Source organism: Syngnathoides biaculeatus, chromosome 14, assembly GCF_019802595.1.
Source record: "Syngnathoides biaculeatus isolate LvHL_M chromosome 14, ASM1980259v1, whole genome shotgun sequence".
Classification (NCBI taxonomy): domain Eukaryota; kingdom Metazoa; phylum Chordata; class Actinopteri; order Syngnathiformes; family Syngnathidae; genus Syngnathoides; species Syngnathoides biaculeatus.
In genome coordinates this window covers 25,253,753-25,268,838 of record NC_084653.1, presented here as the reverse complement: position 1 = coordinate 25,268,838, position 15,086 = coordinate 25,253,753, and the positions used below count along the sequence as shown (strand labels likewise).

The following is a 15,086-nucleotide window of genomic DNA, read 5'->3' as shown; positions in this document are numbered from 1 at the left end:
CGGGTCTCTCCCACACACCTGGAACCGCCTGGCACACCCGGTCTCCTTATGTTATGAAAAAAAAGGGTGTCACCTATTACGCCACAAAAGCCAGAAATTGTGCATATGTTGCGTTTGCATTCACGCTTTCATTATGCATCATTTAGACTGCGGTCGAAGATTATTATAATCACCTTATCACCTTTAAGCAATCGTAATATACTCTGCAGACCTACTGTATGTTTACCAACTGTCAAGTTTAGTGCTAATCTGATCATATCAGGACGGGGGTTGACTGGGATTAAACATTTTCATATTTTGATGAGCATTGTCGCACTCGATACTGATTCAAGGGCATTATAGTACCATTAAATGATTTACTCTATATATGCAGTGGTGAGGCTGCACAGTGGAGGAAATGATGAGAACGTTGGCCTCGCAATTCTGAGGACTTGGGTTCAATCCCGGCCACACCTGTGTGGAGTTTGCATGTTGAAGTCACGCCTGCGTGCGTTTCCTCCCGCATCCCAAAAACACGCAATAATTCGAGAGTCGAAATTGCCCGTCGGCGTTTGATTGTGAGTGTGAATGGTTGTTCGGTTTTATGTGCTCCACGACTGGCTGGCAACCAGTTCAGGGTGTACACTGCCTCCTACCCGATGGCAGCTGGGATAGCCTCCAGCACTCCCGTGACCCTTGTGAGGATAAGAATGTCTAAGACCGCCAACCGATATGAGGTTAATGGCAACTGACCTAAATTAACAGCATACTAAATTAAGGTTTCTCGAATGGTTAATGGATCCTTAACGCAAAGGATATGTTAGTCGCAATAAAGTAACAATATCAATCCATCCATTTTCTCAGCTGCTTATCCTCACAAGGGTCACGGGGAGTGTCGGAGCCTATCCCAGCTGTCAACGGGCAGGAGGCGGGGCACGCCCTGAACTGGTCGCTAGCCAATTGCAGGGCACACAGAGACAAAACAACCACGCTCACAATCACACCTAGGGGCAATTTAGAGTGTCCAATTAATGTTGCATGTTTTTGGGATGTGGGAGGAAATCGGAGTGCCCGGAGAAAACCCACGCAGGCTTGGGGAGGACATGCAAACTCCACACGGGCGGGTCCAGGATTGAACCCGAGTCCTCAGGACTGTTGGGCAAACGCTTAACAGCTGGTCCACCGTGCCGCCCTAAAGTAACAATTCATAATAATCAGAATAATAAGTGTTGTGAACAAACCTGCCAACTTGAAATGTTTTTTTTGTTTTTTTTTAAACAAATCATCATGCTGCAAAATTATGGAGAGACTCAATCTTGCCTGAAATGGGCCACACGTCATGTTTTGAGTCCTTCAATATGTGCATTTTCAATTTTACAGTAAAAAAACAAAAACTATAACATTGTGGGGGGGGGGGGGTTGAGTCACAGTTATGGAGTACATTAGTGTAAAAAAAAAAAAAAAAGGTGTGGCGGGGGGGGAGTACATCTACTTCTTACAGCAGTGGCAACCAACCCTGCCTGACAAAAACTGAGCCCATTTTGGACCCATTTGCTAACCAAAACAGCAGCACCAACCAAGAAATCAGATGACTCCCAATTCCTGAGCCGAGTTGAATTCAGACGCTAACAAAAACAGCAGCGCATCGTTATGCACTTGCACAGACGAATTGAATAAATGGCAAACGACGGCAACACACAGTAGCAGGATTTGGCCAAAGAAGTCAAGAGTGCAGACTTTTCTGTTGCCGACCAAAACGGCAGCACCGACACCAGATGCCAGGTTACATCAAATGCAGTTTTGCTGAACTCCACCTGGCCACAATTTACTCATGACTGCACATCCGAGACATCCACTTGCAATATTCCAGTACATTTCCCTCACCTAACCTAAAAGTATGAGATTGATCTGGATTATATTTCAAAATAATGAAGCACGGGTTCAACCTAACACGTTTGCATATCGGACGCAAGTTGTGCGAAGTAAAGTGCACGCGCAGAAAACTAACAACACTAACCACGAGGAGGAATCCTTCCTTTGGGGGGCGGGGGGGGGGGGGGACGGGGGGGGTCAGCTTTGCATATTATGATCTGTTTGAATTGCCGCACCGCGCACGCGCTCCTCGTGTGGGAATGCAGTTTGCTGCGCGTAACCGGGACAAAGACCTCGTGCACGGCATGCAATTCATTCGGACGTTGTTGTGGTTTTGTTTTTGTCGGCGTGCGCGCGTGTATTTGTATGTGTTTGTGAGTGTCCGCGCGCGCGCGCGCGCGCGACCAGATGCTGTCTTCACATAGGCACATGCAGCGAACCCGGCGGATGTCGGGAAAAAAAAATGTAAAAAGAAAAGAAAAAAAAAAAAAAAAAAACATCTTACCTAAAAGGCGCTAAGGGGGGGGGGGGGGGGTTGCAAGCAAGGTCGTCCGGCGGGACGCTGCGCTGGCGGCGCGGTTGTGCCTCCGCAGGTGCCCGCGAGCAGAGCCGATGGTCCGCGCGGTGTGGGTCTGTCACATAGTTGCTGCTGCTGCTGGAACGCTTTTCTTCTTTCTCTGCCGTTTTTTCTTTTTTGCATGCGCATCAGAGTGCGAGGGGCGGGCGGAGCTGCACAAAGCCACAAACGAAGGAGGCGGGGGTGGTGGTTTGGGGGGGGGGCTAGATGGCGGTGTGGGTGTTAAACCAGTCAGTTAGGAAAACAAAAGAAAATGAACAGTTTTTTTTCCCCTTCCTTTGTGTCATTTGATTAATAAATTTTAAAAAATGGCTGCAAAAGACGTAATGTGCATGCCAGGACTCCAGTTGGCAGTGTCACCTTTTTTGGTTTGGTCGTTTTAAAGATCACAAGCTATCAAAATCCATTTTTTTATTTTCTCCTGGTCAATGTCAAAATGGGTCTGTGACGTGGTTTCAGTTTGGCATGTATGCACTTTGGTGATTGCATGCAACGGCGTCGCACACCTTCCGGGTTAGAACGCGGGCGCCATCTTGGTTGGGTGAATTCGCGTAAACGCGTAACTGAGCAGTAATCGTTTCGGAAAGGCGTACGAATGGGGGCGCAATGCTACGTTATCGGTTGCTCAAAAAAAAGTGGGCGTTGTAAAGCGCCTTTCTTTCGACTGCCAGCCGTGATCGAGAACCAGTGCGAGAAAACGGAGCAGTTAGCAACCAAACGGCGACAACTGTGGCCGTCTCGTATTAGCAGAGCCGATCTAGCAACCAAGCACAATACCCGTGTGTGAATGCAATGCATGTCTCCAAAATCTTTTTTTTCTGTTTTATTATAATAAGCTTGCAAAAACGAGTTCCCGCACTGCTAGCTGTTTTTCGTGAGTTGAGTTAAAAATGTAGCCGTGGAAGTGGAGGAAAAGGTGCAGACTCCACTTGGGACTCGTCCCGGTCGAACCTCTCTCTTTCTCGGTAACAAAAGCAAAAATAATAATCTACACCTGTTTCGTTGGTAGAATCAACATAATTGAACACGACGCTAACTATAATCATGCGGTACTTGGAGTGGGGGGACAGGTTGCTTCCAATGGATAGCAAACCCCGCCATTGATGAATCGGTTGTAGGCCTCCAGACCTTTGTAATTCTTTATTTGGTCCACGGTATAAGCGCTTGTCGAGAAGAGGAGATAGCGGACGATGTCCGGATAGGTTAGCGACGCCCACAGTTGTGCGCTCCATTTGTGTTTCTCCAAGGCGTTTCTAAGTCCTTTTAGCAAACACGCGTCGCTTTTAACAGTCGTGCAAACATTTGTGTAACTCCGGTCCATATACAAAAGCCATAGAGTGAACAGATCGTCAGTAGACTGAACCCATCCAACATGGCCGAGGTGCCCCGGATGTAATCACGTGGTCGAAAACAGTCTATAAGAAAATCTCGCAAAATGAGTGGATCAGAATTCAGCGTGGTTGCGACGTAGATTTACTCGCCGACACAATTCAAATTCGCGCGACGATGCGTCGCTACGGCCAACCGCCGTCGCTAAAATGCTGAGTCATTCACATTAGCCTAAAAAAATGGCGGACGAAATGATCAGCGCGATTTGTGGACTTTTTGGTAACTGATGCTAAAAATAATGCTACATTTTCTTGCCGTATGGTACCTTCTTGACTTACCTGGTCCACCATGTTTGCCGCATAGGTGAGGCAAATTATAGCTGATCGCTAATTGGTCGAGCCACATCGCTAACGTTTGATGATACACAGCTAGGGATGACAAAATCAATGACACGTGCTAAAGACTGCGTGCCCCGTTGTTAGGCATTCACCTTAGAAACTGTAGACCTTTCCAGAGTCTTCACTTTGCTGCAGAAACCAAATGTTCTCATTCTCTTCAGTTTCCTCTCAGATAAAATCCGCTGTAAGCGGAAAGTCCCGTGACCAACCCGGAACCCGGGATAGCTGGTTTCCTATCTATGCTAAGTAAACCAATAACTAAGATCGCTGATGTGATTGTTTGAGGCCAAACTTGCTAAAATGTTGTTTTCTTCATAGCTGCTGTCTTCAGACAAACGTGAAATTTGTGTCAATCATTTATTTTGCAAGTATATAATAATAAATGTAAACATAAACAGCAAAAACGCCATCCATTACCATTCTTGGTGGCACTCTGGTGACATGTTTAAACGCGTTAAAGACATTGTACGTTCAAAGTTCCAACAGGTGTTTTGGAAGCCATTCAGCAGCCACCCGAGCGAAGAGGAAGTGCTTTTTTCTGTTGTTGTAAAATGCAGAACGACAACGCAAATTCCGATGAATTTGCCACAGTGTTAAACGGAATACAGTGATTCGGAAAACCAATGTCAGTCAATACAATTCGGCCGTACATTCCCATGCGCAACTAAAAACTCTACTATGCAAAGCAAAAGCCATCGATCAACAACTCCCAGGCAACACCGCCGTCTTCTCTGGAACAGAACTCATCTGAGATGGACTGATCCAAAGTGGAAAAGTGTTCTGTGGTCCGACGAGTCCACGTTTTTGAGGGGTGGGGGGGGGTGGGGGGGGATTGCGGACGCCGTGTCCTCTGAGGCAAAGAGGAAAAGAACCACTCGGACTGTTGAGGACCCAAAGTTCAAAAGCCAGCATCTGTGATGGTATGGGGCTATGTTAGTGCCGATGGCATGTCTAACTTAAACCTTTGTGAAAGCGCCATTAATGGTGAAAAGGTCCATACTGGTATCGGAGAAACATATGCTGCCATCCAAGCAAGACAATTCCAAACCGCATTCTGCACAGTGCGGCTTCGTGGTAAAAGAGTGCTGGTATTCAATTAAATATGGGTCGAGCCGGATTTGCAAATCGTTGTGTTCTGTTTTCATTTATGATTATTAACACAACATCCCAACCTGGTCTGTTTTGAGGTTGTCGGTTCCGCTTACCGGATTAATCTCCAATGCAGTACAGGACAGCAGCGGTCGGTCGCGTTTGTTCGGTTGTCTCATTTCAACTGATGCCGCTTTGTTTTTTGCAGTTCTGTATTGGAAAAGTGCTTTGCTGTTGTTCGTTTGTACCTTTGAACTTGAATTTCAACATCCACAGGCTTCAAAAGCTGACGAACACGCCAGCCCAAAAATGAGCCTGTTTTCTCTTGTTTTGCGTTGAAACTGCCGCCCCCCCCCCCCCTTGAATATTCAGATGGAATTGTCTAAATGGGTCAAAAGAAGGTTGTTTTTTTTTTTTTTTTTTGTGTGTGTGTGTTGTCGGTCAGCTTGGACGGGATCTGGCCATGAATGGTTAGCAGGGCCCCGAATGGGCCGTCCTCTTTTCTTCGACAGAGCTTGGCAGCGCACAAGATGGAAGACATGATTGAACTCTGAATTGACTCCAATTCGGTCCGGTCGCACAGCAGAAGTAACCCTCCGCCACCAGCGCCGCCCCCCTCCGCTCCCCGTCCCCCCCCTCGCCGCCACCGCCACCTGTTTGTTTTCTCACGGCTCATTTGCCACCTCGAAACTTTTTCCTCGATGTTCCTTTGGTCCCCCTTTGTCAACCGCCAACTTACCTCCCTGGTTTTGCAATTTTATACGAGTTGCTGTATGTATTGCTGTACTTTCCATACAATTCGGTGGCGTGACTACTCGTGTGGACAACATACTTATTAAAATTTCTTTTAATGCATTTTTTTTTAAAGTTTGTTTTTCTGAAACATGCAATGCGTGCACGAAAAAAAATCAATCTGATAAATGATTTTGAAAATAGTCATCAGTTATGAACAATTGACTATATTCCTTTAACTCTGGTGAAAAATAACTTTTCAAAGCATTTTAATTTTTTTTAATGAATAATCAAATAAATTGTATTTTAATATAATCCAATTTAGATCACATAAACCTTAACGGAATTGGACTTTTTACACATTTTGAATCTCCATTTTCGAATAATTAAAAAAAAGAATAATTATCAAACGCACGACAGTGGACATGGTTCGGGTTTCAAATGGATGGATGGAAAATTATTACATGAATATAACATCATTTCTGAAATCACGTTGGCTTCTCTTGATAGCAAACTACCGAGTCAAAGCGGCAAGCGCCGAATCGAGTACTCCATCAATTCCACACAATTGAGAGATTTCTCAACAATCAATCGACTGGCTTTATCGATTGGCCAACCCGAGCGGAGCGGGCGATTTTCTTCTTTCAGCGTCGTTATTGTTTTGTGCCGAGCACCCCGGTTAAAAAAAAGAAAAGTAAAGAAGAGAAGAGAAAATGCCATTCATTATGTTGTTCATGATGCAATTTTCTCTACCCCACACTGCACTGAATCTATATTGACAAAGAAAGACAGTACACAGAGTTTAACGCTAGCGCCGTCGCGCTAACGCTAACACTAGTGCCGCCGCGTGCGCTAACCCTAACGCTAGCGCGCTAACAGGCCCCGTTAAAAAAAAAAAAAAAAAATCTTCGACACGGGAGTAACACGCAAGCACAGCGCTAACAGGGCCAGACCGGTAAAAGTAATTTCCTCGGCACATATATTCCACCGGTCTCACTCTTACCTTTTCCGCTGGAATGCCCCCTTGCGGCCGTTAGAAAAAAAAAAAAAAAGCACAAATTAGCCGCATCACCGTATAAACCGCAGGATTGAAAGCGTGTGAAAAAAGTCGTGGTTTATAGACCGGAAATTACGGTACTTAATGTGTATGTAGTGGTGAGAAGTACGAAGAAAATGACAATGTGAAAACTACTGACAAGCCCTCCTGATTTGACCCCAGATCTATTGAATTGATAACCCATCCATTTTTTTTCCACCGCTTATCCTCACAAGGGCCACGGGAGCGCAAGAGCCCATTCCGGGTATCTTCGGGCAGCAAGGCGGGGTACACCTCAATAGATGGATAATCCCGTCCTCTAAACTTCTGAGAACGTTTGTGAGAAACGACGATGGGACGCCGTCGATAGCAAGCTTAATTTAGATGACTAATGAAGTGATGCCATAGACGTCAGCGGTGTAATTAAGTGTCACGAAGCAAATGCCAATCGCTTGACCTTGCCGTTATCGCGTGAAACCAGGTAGCGGCTTGCTGGGCGCTGACGTTAATCGTGACATTTGACATTGGGCTTTAGAGCTGTAAGACATTGCTGACAAATTGCAAATTGGAGTCAGCGCAACTCTGATGAAGATCAAGCACAGTTTTTCCTTTGTGACTACAAGCTGCGATCAGTTGTTAACGCCAAAGTCGTACTTTCCCACGTCTGAAGCATCTCCCGCCACGTCCGGCCCTGTTAGCGCTGCGCTAGCGTGTTACTGCCGTGTCTCAGTGATTTTCACCGGTATGTTTTTTATAACCGGCCCTTTCAGCGCTGGCTAGCATTAGCTAGTTAGTGTTAGCTAGTTAGTTAGGGTTAGCCTGGAGCTAGTGTTACTGTGGCACTAGTGTTAGCATTAGCGCGGTGGTGCTAGTGTTAAACGCTCTGTGTCCCGTCTTTCTTTGCGACGCTAGCATTAGTGTTAGCCCGGAGCTAGTGTTACTGCAGCGCTAGTGTTAGCATTAGCGGGGTGGCGCTAGTGTTAAACTCTTTGTGTACCGTCTTTCTTTGCGCCGCGCTAGCATTAGTGTTACCGCAGCGCTAGTGTTAGCATTAGCGCGGTGGTGCTCGTGTTAAACTCTCTGTGTATCGTCTCTCTTCATAAATATCTCGTGTTTCAATGTGGGCTGGCGGTTTTTACACAGCTGCGGCGTATGCAAGTACCAAATGGTATTTCCTTTACAAATGTACAGGGTGAGGCTTATAATCAGGTGCGCTTTCTCGACCGGGAATTACGGTAAATCACTTCAAAATGTTGTATTGGGTCTGTAAGATTGTTTGAGATCGCGACGTGAATTATTTAATGAAGTCGTGACTTTGGTTTGAATGGAGTCAATGTCATTCAAGTACGGCGCAGCGTTGATCATCGAAGCCGACCTTGTTGAAGGTCTTCTGTGCAGCGTCATAAAAATAACGTACGGCTGGCAAGCAGTTCTGCAATCATTTGAAAATGTGCACACTTGCAGAAATTTATAGAAACGCTATTATCTATAATTATCTGTTTCGGTCAGACGTCTCTGGCCCGACTCCAACGAGCACAAAACGCTTCTGCGCCGCTTTTAACCGGCACAAAGCAACAACAAGACATCACGCCGACTTTCAAAGTCACGGCACTGGCGTCCGGTACATTTTCAAATTGCTTTTCGAATCATCTTGCTCGTTTTGAAATCTCTTCATCGGGGTGTCAACCTCATTATTGTTGTTATGACACACTGTGGTTACAGCTTCCCTTAGAAAGCCGTTGTACCTGTGAAACCATATAAATATTTAATCACCTCATATTATTGTTCTATATACACAAGAAATTGACTAGTATTGGAATCAGAAAATCAAGGTTTGTACTTTGCTCTGCTGTAGTTCAAGTTACTGTAAAAAGGGTTGTGGTAGCAAATAAAAACACAATGTGTCAAGTTATTATTTATTACATATGACAATGTTAAATCTTGGCAAAGATTTTATCAATAATTATTGAAGATGATACACTTGATTTGCTCCCGCAGGCCACATAAAATGATGCGGCGGGCTGGATCTGGCCCCCGGGCCTTTAGTTTGACACCTCTTTCTTCCATCGCCAGACGAATGTTAGCGTGTCGTTTCTAAGTCAAAGAGAAAACTTTGAGGGGACGGCACATTCTCGGTTGCTGACCCCCAAAGTCGTGGAATGAGCTACCGCTGTACCTTCGGCAGCCGATTCATTTCCTGTCTCTACTCTCAGATTTTTTTTTTTTTTCCATTTTTTTTTTCCATTTTTTTTTTTACCTCAGGCTGAGATGTTTTTGGGTGGTTTGTTTCGATCGGTGTTCCTCCGAAAGTGATTGCAAGTTATGCATTTGCGACTGCGTACGAACATTTCTCAACTCACCCTTGCGGACGTGACACGAGCACCTTCGTCTGGTGTGAGACGGACGGGGCGGCGCCACTTCCGCCGCAGTTTGCGCCGATTGTATTCGCCGTGTTTGCGAGTCGCTCCCCTTAATTGCCTCATCAGTAAATGTCAAACGTTGGAACGAGTGCACTATTTCGATTTATTCAGTTGTTTGCGCTCCATCAGGCGCGGGCTGCAGCCGCGCGCTTGTCAACAATAAATTTCCGCGCAAAAAAGATTTAAGCCCCCACCTGTGAATTGTAAGACCCGAGTGGAAAGTCAGCTCGCACTTGCGTTTGTAATGACAAACAACCTTTTGCTCCATCGTAATGTTTTTTTCATAGGTATTAGTGATATTAGTCATGAAGCGTCATAACACTTCAGTTCTGGAAATGGCTCGCTCCTTGACGCAAAACCACCTCCTGGGCTTTCTTTTGACCAAGTAATTTCCCAACAGTGCATTCAAAACTAGTTTTTGTAGTCAGCCAAAAAGGCAGAAAATAGAGCAATGCAGCCGAGTGGAGATTAAGATAACAGCGTCCAAAGCTGCAGTACAACGATAGAGCAAGCTAAATGTTAGCATGTGGCGAGGTGACGGAGCGCAGCAGCAAAGAGGACACTGTGGAGTACAAATACTGCAATGTCCGGAGCTAAAGGCCCCGTCACACCATGACGTTCTGGTCAGCGTATAAAATTAAACGTCGATGAACGCTGGTCTCGGTGAGAACTTTTGTGCATGTCCAAAACTTTTTTTCCCCCGGACCGGCGTTCTCCGCCGCTTCCCAGCGGTCATTGACGTTCACTAGCGTTCAAACAACGCTCTTCCGGCGACCACGGGCGACTACCAACGTTTCCTCAAACGCTATAGAACGCTGACCAGAACGTCATGGTGTGACGGGGCCTTCAGGCACATCAACAGGTAATGCTAATCTTAGCATGTGGTGCGCTAAGTATGTATTAGCTTGCCAGACCATAAAATAGCAGAGCGTTGCAGATATGATGAGATTGGACCTGGTTTTGCTTGTGGACGTCACATGACGGATTATGGCTAGTTCTGGGTTTGGGATGTAAAAAAAAAAAAAAATCTCAGTGACAACAGTTAGCAAAACTGGGAAAAAACACTCAACCTACCGGGATTAGTACATCAGGAATTTGCATCGTTGTGCTAAAAAGCAACTAGTGATGAATACATAACTTCCTTTGCACCTTGGCAAAGATCCTAATGACAAAAAAAAGGAAGTCTTGAAGCTGACCGCAAACCCGTCACACAACAAGAAGACGTTCACTCTCCTGTTTTCTGATAAGAACAAAATTAGCTCGAGGCGATGTTAAGAACGTAATACCGAAGGTCGTCCGGAGTTAACCGCTCCGTTTGGTTCACCGAGCCTCTGTCGAACAACTGACTGGGGCCGCTTATCGTCCCTTTCCAGGTGCTTTTTATACTCAAACACTTTTCATTACACTGTAGCTTTTGTAGCGCTTGCCAAGAAAGTAGGCGAAGGCACCAGATGCGAGAGGTCAGTCGCGACAGAGGAAATATGGGAGATTACGCGCTTCCGCCATTCACTACTTTCTCCATTCGGTGGGTCGACGGTCACGTATAAAGGATTTAAAAAATATATAAATATATATATATATATGAATGTTGTTTTTTTCAGGGCCTAAGATAAGAAATATTTCCAATTATTTGTAGAAACAGGATAGACAAAAGGCACTACAAAAACTCAGCGGTATGTTTGTAACCATCTCAAAATTGATTGAAATCAGTGGCAATCAAGATAATTTTACCAATAAAAAGTGCAAAGTGAAATTAAAAAAAAAAAGTGGCTGACTGACAAATGTACTAAAATGAATAGAATAATATGCATTTTATCTCGTGAATCCGCTCTCATCGCGTCCACCCGCGTGCACGGCAGCCTCGTGACGTATACGGAACGCTATCCGAGCATCTGGCCATTCCTCACACCGGCGCCGCTTTGATTGTCTCTCGACTAATTGACGGCCATTAGTAACCCTCGAGAGTGTGACGGTCTCCATGGCGATGGCGATGCGCACAAGTGTTTTCGGGCCTTATCTCGGCCGTCGCCCGCCATCTGTTTGTCCCGATTGCGCACTCGTGACTGATTTTGAAATGGTCCGAGTCGACATAATGGCCTCATTCACATCGACTGGTTGATTTTAGTGGGTTTATTCATTTGTGTGTGAGTGTTTATGATGCCACCAGCACAGCTACGATAGCAGAGGAAATGTGTGATGATAATCATTGAACAGCAAAAGACATAGGAAAACATATAGTAGCTGTTCGGAATAGTGGGAGGGACATCAATATCTATTCCACACAGAAATGGGTCGGCCCGAGCAAATGTTAATGTCGATACAATTTTGTGCTGAAGGGACAGCATCCTGTTCCCGCTGCATTACCCCTCTTCAAACCTTCTTCTTTTCCTTTCGGCTTGTCTCAATTAGAGGTCGCTACAGCGTGTCATCTTTTTCCATCGAAGCCTATCTCGTGCATCGTCCTCTCTAACAACCACGGTCTTCATGTCCTCCCTGACAACATCCGTCCACCTTTTCTTTGGTCTTCATCTCGCTCTCTCTTCCTTGACAGCTCCATCCTAGTCACCCTTCTACCAATATACTCAAACCATCGAAATCTGCTCTCTCTCACCTCGTGTCCAAAACAGCCAACTTTGGGTTTTCCTCTGAAGAGCTCATTTCTAATCCTATCCAACCTGCTCACTCCGAGCGAGAACCTCAACATCTTCATTTCTGAGGTCTTAAAAAACTGGAAAACTATATACGGGGATCGATGGTCAAGTCCGTGGATGCAGAGCACTACAGCGATGGCCTCTCTGCGATCCATCAAACTGCCGTAGCCGACCCTAACCCGGCTTCAAACCCAACATCGCGCCGTGCGGCTACCCGTCTCCAGCAGCCGAATCCGAAAGACGACTCCCGCGAGATCGTCGCTTTCGCAACTCCGTTCGGGCCTGTGTCACAATCTCAACAACTATCAGCATCGACTCGACAACAACGTCGTTGATAAATGCCCATTGTGTGACGTCGCCCCCCCCCGCCCACGATATGCATCATCTCTTGAACTGTGCTCAAAAACCGACCACGCTGACGGTGGAACACCTGTGGAGCGCCCCGGCCGACGTGGTTCACTTTCTGGACCTTGATACGGAATAACGACCGTCGTAATTGGCTACAACAACAACAACCACCGATGGTCACTAAGGGAAAATAATATTTAATATATGACTTTCTTCCCTGGTGGAACTTTGACTCCATCACCATGTGACTTTACCTTGACAAAATATGACTTTATTCCCATAGGATTGTGAACTTTGTCCCAACAAAATACATCTTTGTTCTTGTAAAGATTACACATTTTCATCTTGCAAGAATATGACTTTGGCCTCAAAACACTCAAACATTTTTATCTAAATAATACGACGTCGACTGTCTGTAGTCAACAGCTGTTGTTTTAGCAACAAATATGATAAATCGCTTCCTTTTAGCAGCGTAGACAATTTGACAGTCGAAGTTATTAACATGCACGGCATCACGGTTGAGCTCATAAAGGATCAGAAACAATGTGCAGGGAAATATGGATTTAATAAAGCTCCCAGCTGTCGATTTTGACCTGCTCTGCTCTTTAGCCGCTCCTCCATCGTGCGACTGGATGGACCCATCCCGAGCCACACAAAGCGAAAACCACGGGAGGTTACATCGCTGTCCCAAAGCCGTTTTTGAGCAGTTTAGTGTGCAGACGCAATCTGGTGAGGCGCCGCTGTTTCCTCGATGTTATTTTGGATACTAATCAATCTGTTTTTCTCTCCAAATGAAACAGCTTCCTCAAGTGAGCATGGGAAGACAACGGCCCCCCCACCCAAAATACACATTGAATTCCTTTCAATTACACAAAATTCCGACTGGCCGCTCCAAAGAGATTCGGTCTTGTCGGGTTTCCTGTTCTTGCCGTTATCTGGATCACAACATAATAATGCTTTTAATGTTGAAATCTTTGCCGAATGAGTCGCACAAATCTGCGAGTTGGTGTTATCCTTAGAAAAGCTCGAGGCTCTTTCTTTGGCTGTTGTTTTTTTTTTTCCCCACACTTATTTCAAAAGGAAATCCCTCCGCCACGCAACAAAATAACAGATGTCACCCAATTCCGTATTTGGTGAAAGTATTTACTTTGCACCCAAGGACAATGTGGCTTCTGAAGCCGTGCGAGTTAGCCTGTCAACCGTTGGTGTGCAAGAAGGATGCCAGGGCCAACTCATTCATCTGCAAACAGCTAAGTCTCCCACAGAGGTTTTTGGCGACGAGCCTGCTCAGGTGGAATTTATTCCATCTTGCCCTGAAATCCATCACTCCTGGCTTCCAGCCGGTGATGGAGTAAAGAGACTCCCCTGACAGTGCAGTAAGTGATACGCAGGTCAAAGTAGCAGCTGGAAAGAAATGGAGGGAGGAAGAGGAAGTGCAGAAGAAGGGGAGCAGGATGCAGCACGAGGAGACGGTGGGCGAATCCAAACACGGTGGACGGGCCTTGGTTGGGTTGGTCCACCTTTCATATGGTCTAAAGCAACCAAGGACCAGACGAAGGAGCTGGTTGTCTCTGAGATCACCAGGATGGAGGTCCAAGAATAAACTGTGAAAACTGTTGTTACTTTATTGGTTGTTGGACTTTGGTCAGTTGGCAGGGCTTTTTTTTTTTAATGATTATTATTATAGATATTTTTGGAGACTTCTGCCTTGCCTCCACTTGGGTCCTCCGCATCTCTGCCTTCCTTGCCTTCACTAGCCCCGACTGTGACAGGAGGTCTGCCATGTTGTTGTGGCTTGGCTGCTTGCTTGAACATGCTCCAGTCAGTGGTGTCTAACCGGTCCATGAGTACCTCTGATGACTCCTGTGGCCACACCTGGATCTCCTTCTTGGCTGGCATTGTCCCATTAACCAGCAGTCTGTTGCAGAAATTAGCATGACAGTAGTATGGTCAGAGGCTCCCATGTTTTGGGGGTAGGGTTTTGTAGGCTCCTTTGTAAATTGTGAAAATATTATCCAGGATGTTGTTGCGCCCTGTGGGAAATTGAACATGTTCATGAAGTTGTGGAAACACAGTCTTGAGGGTTGGTGTGGTTAAAATCCACCGCCAGAATAAGGAAGACATCAGGGTGGGATGTCTGCTGCCCACTGATGAGCCGGTGGAGTTGCCAGTTCCCCGCTCCTGTTGTTGGTTGATCTGGGTAGATTTTAAATGACTGCCAGCAGAATAGCAGTAAATTCCCTCGGCGGGCAAAAAGGCAAACACTTGATGATCATCAACTCCAAGAGCGGTGAACAGTCTTTGAAAAAACCACGGCAGCGTCACGGCACCGGACATCACTGATGTCCCCCCCGCCACAAGTCTTCCATCCCTTGACTAGTGCTCTGTCTGCCCGGTAACGTTAGCCAACCTAGCCGAATGCTGCGGTTCGGGATCTATCTTTGAGTCTTGTTTCCACGAAAGCAAAGACAGAGAACTCGCTCGTGCTTTTTGTAGATGTGCAGAATAAACAGAGTCCATCTTGTTGTCCAGCGAGCGTACGTTGGCCAGGGTGACTGAAGAGAGAGCTGGTCGGTGTGAGCTATCTGCCACACTAGCTCGGACACCTCCGGGTTTCCTCTTCTTCCGCCCATGGCGCTTCCACTGTGGACTGGG

The 15,086-nt window shown here is 46.0% G+C and overlaps 1 protein-coding gene across 9 annotated transcripts in view; it reads right to left on the bottom strand.

Annotated features, from left to right (window-relative positions):
* The window catches only part of st6gal2a (ST6 beta-galactosamide alpha-2,6-sialyltranferase 2a), an 82,304-nt gene that overhangs the window by 42,539 nt on the left and 24,679 nt on the right, over positions 1-15,086 (bottom strand). For 3 of the 9 annotated variants that reach the window (XM_061841569.1, XM_061841574.1, XM_061841571.1), the window contains one exon: positions 2,357-2,580. The exons of 5 other annotated variants lie outside the window; for them this stretch is intronic. The gene's annotated coding sequence lies outside the window, so the exon portion shown is untranslated. Of the gene's footprint in view, positions 1-2,356; positions 2,581-10,506; positions 10,632-15,086 lie in introns of those variants that run through there. One more of the 9 variants, XM_061841578.1, reaches the window with a different exon arrangement.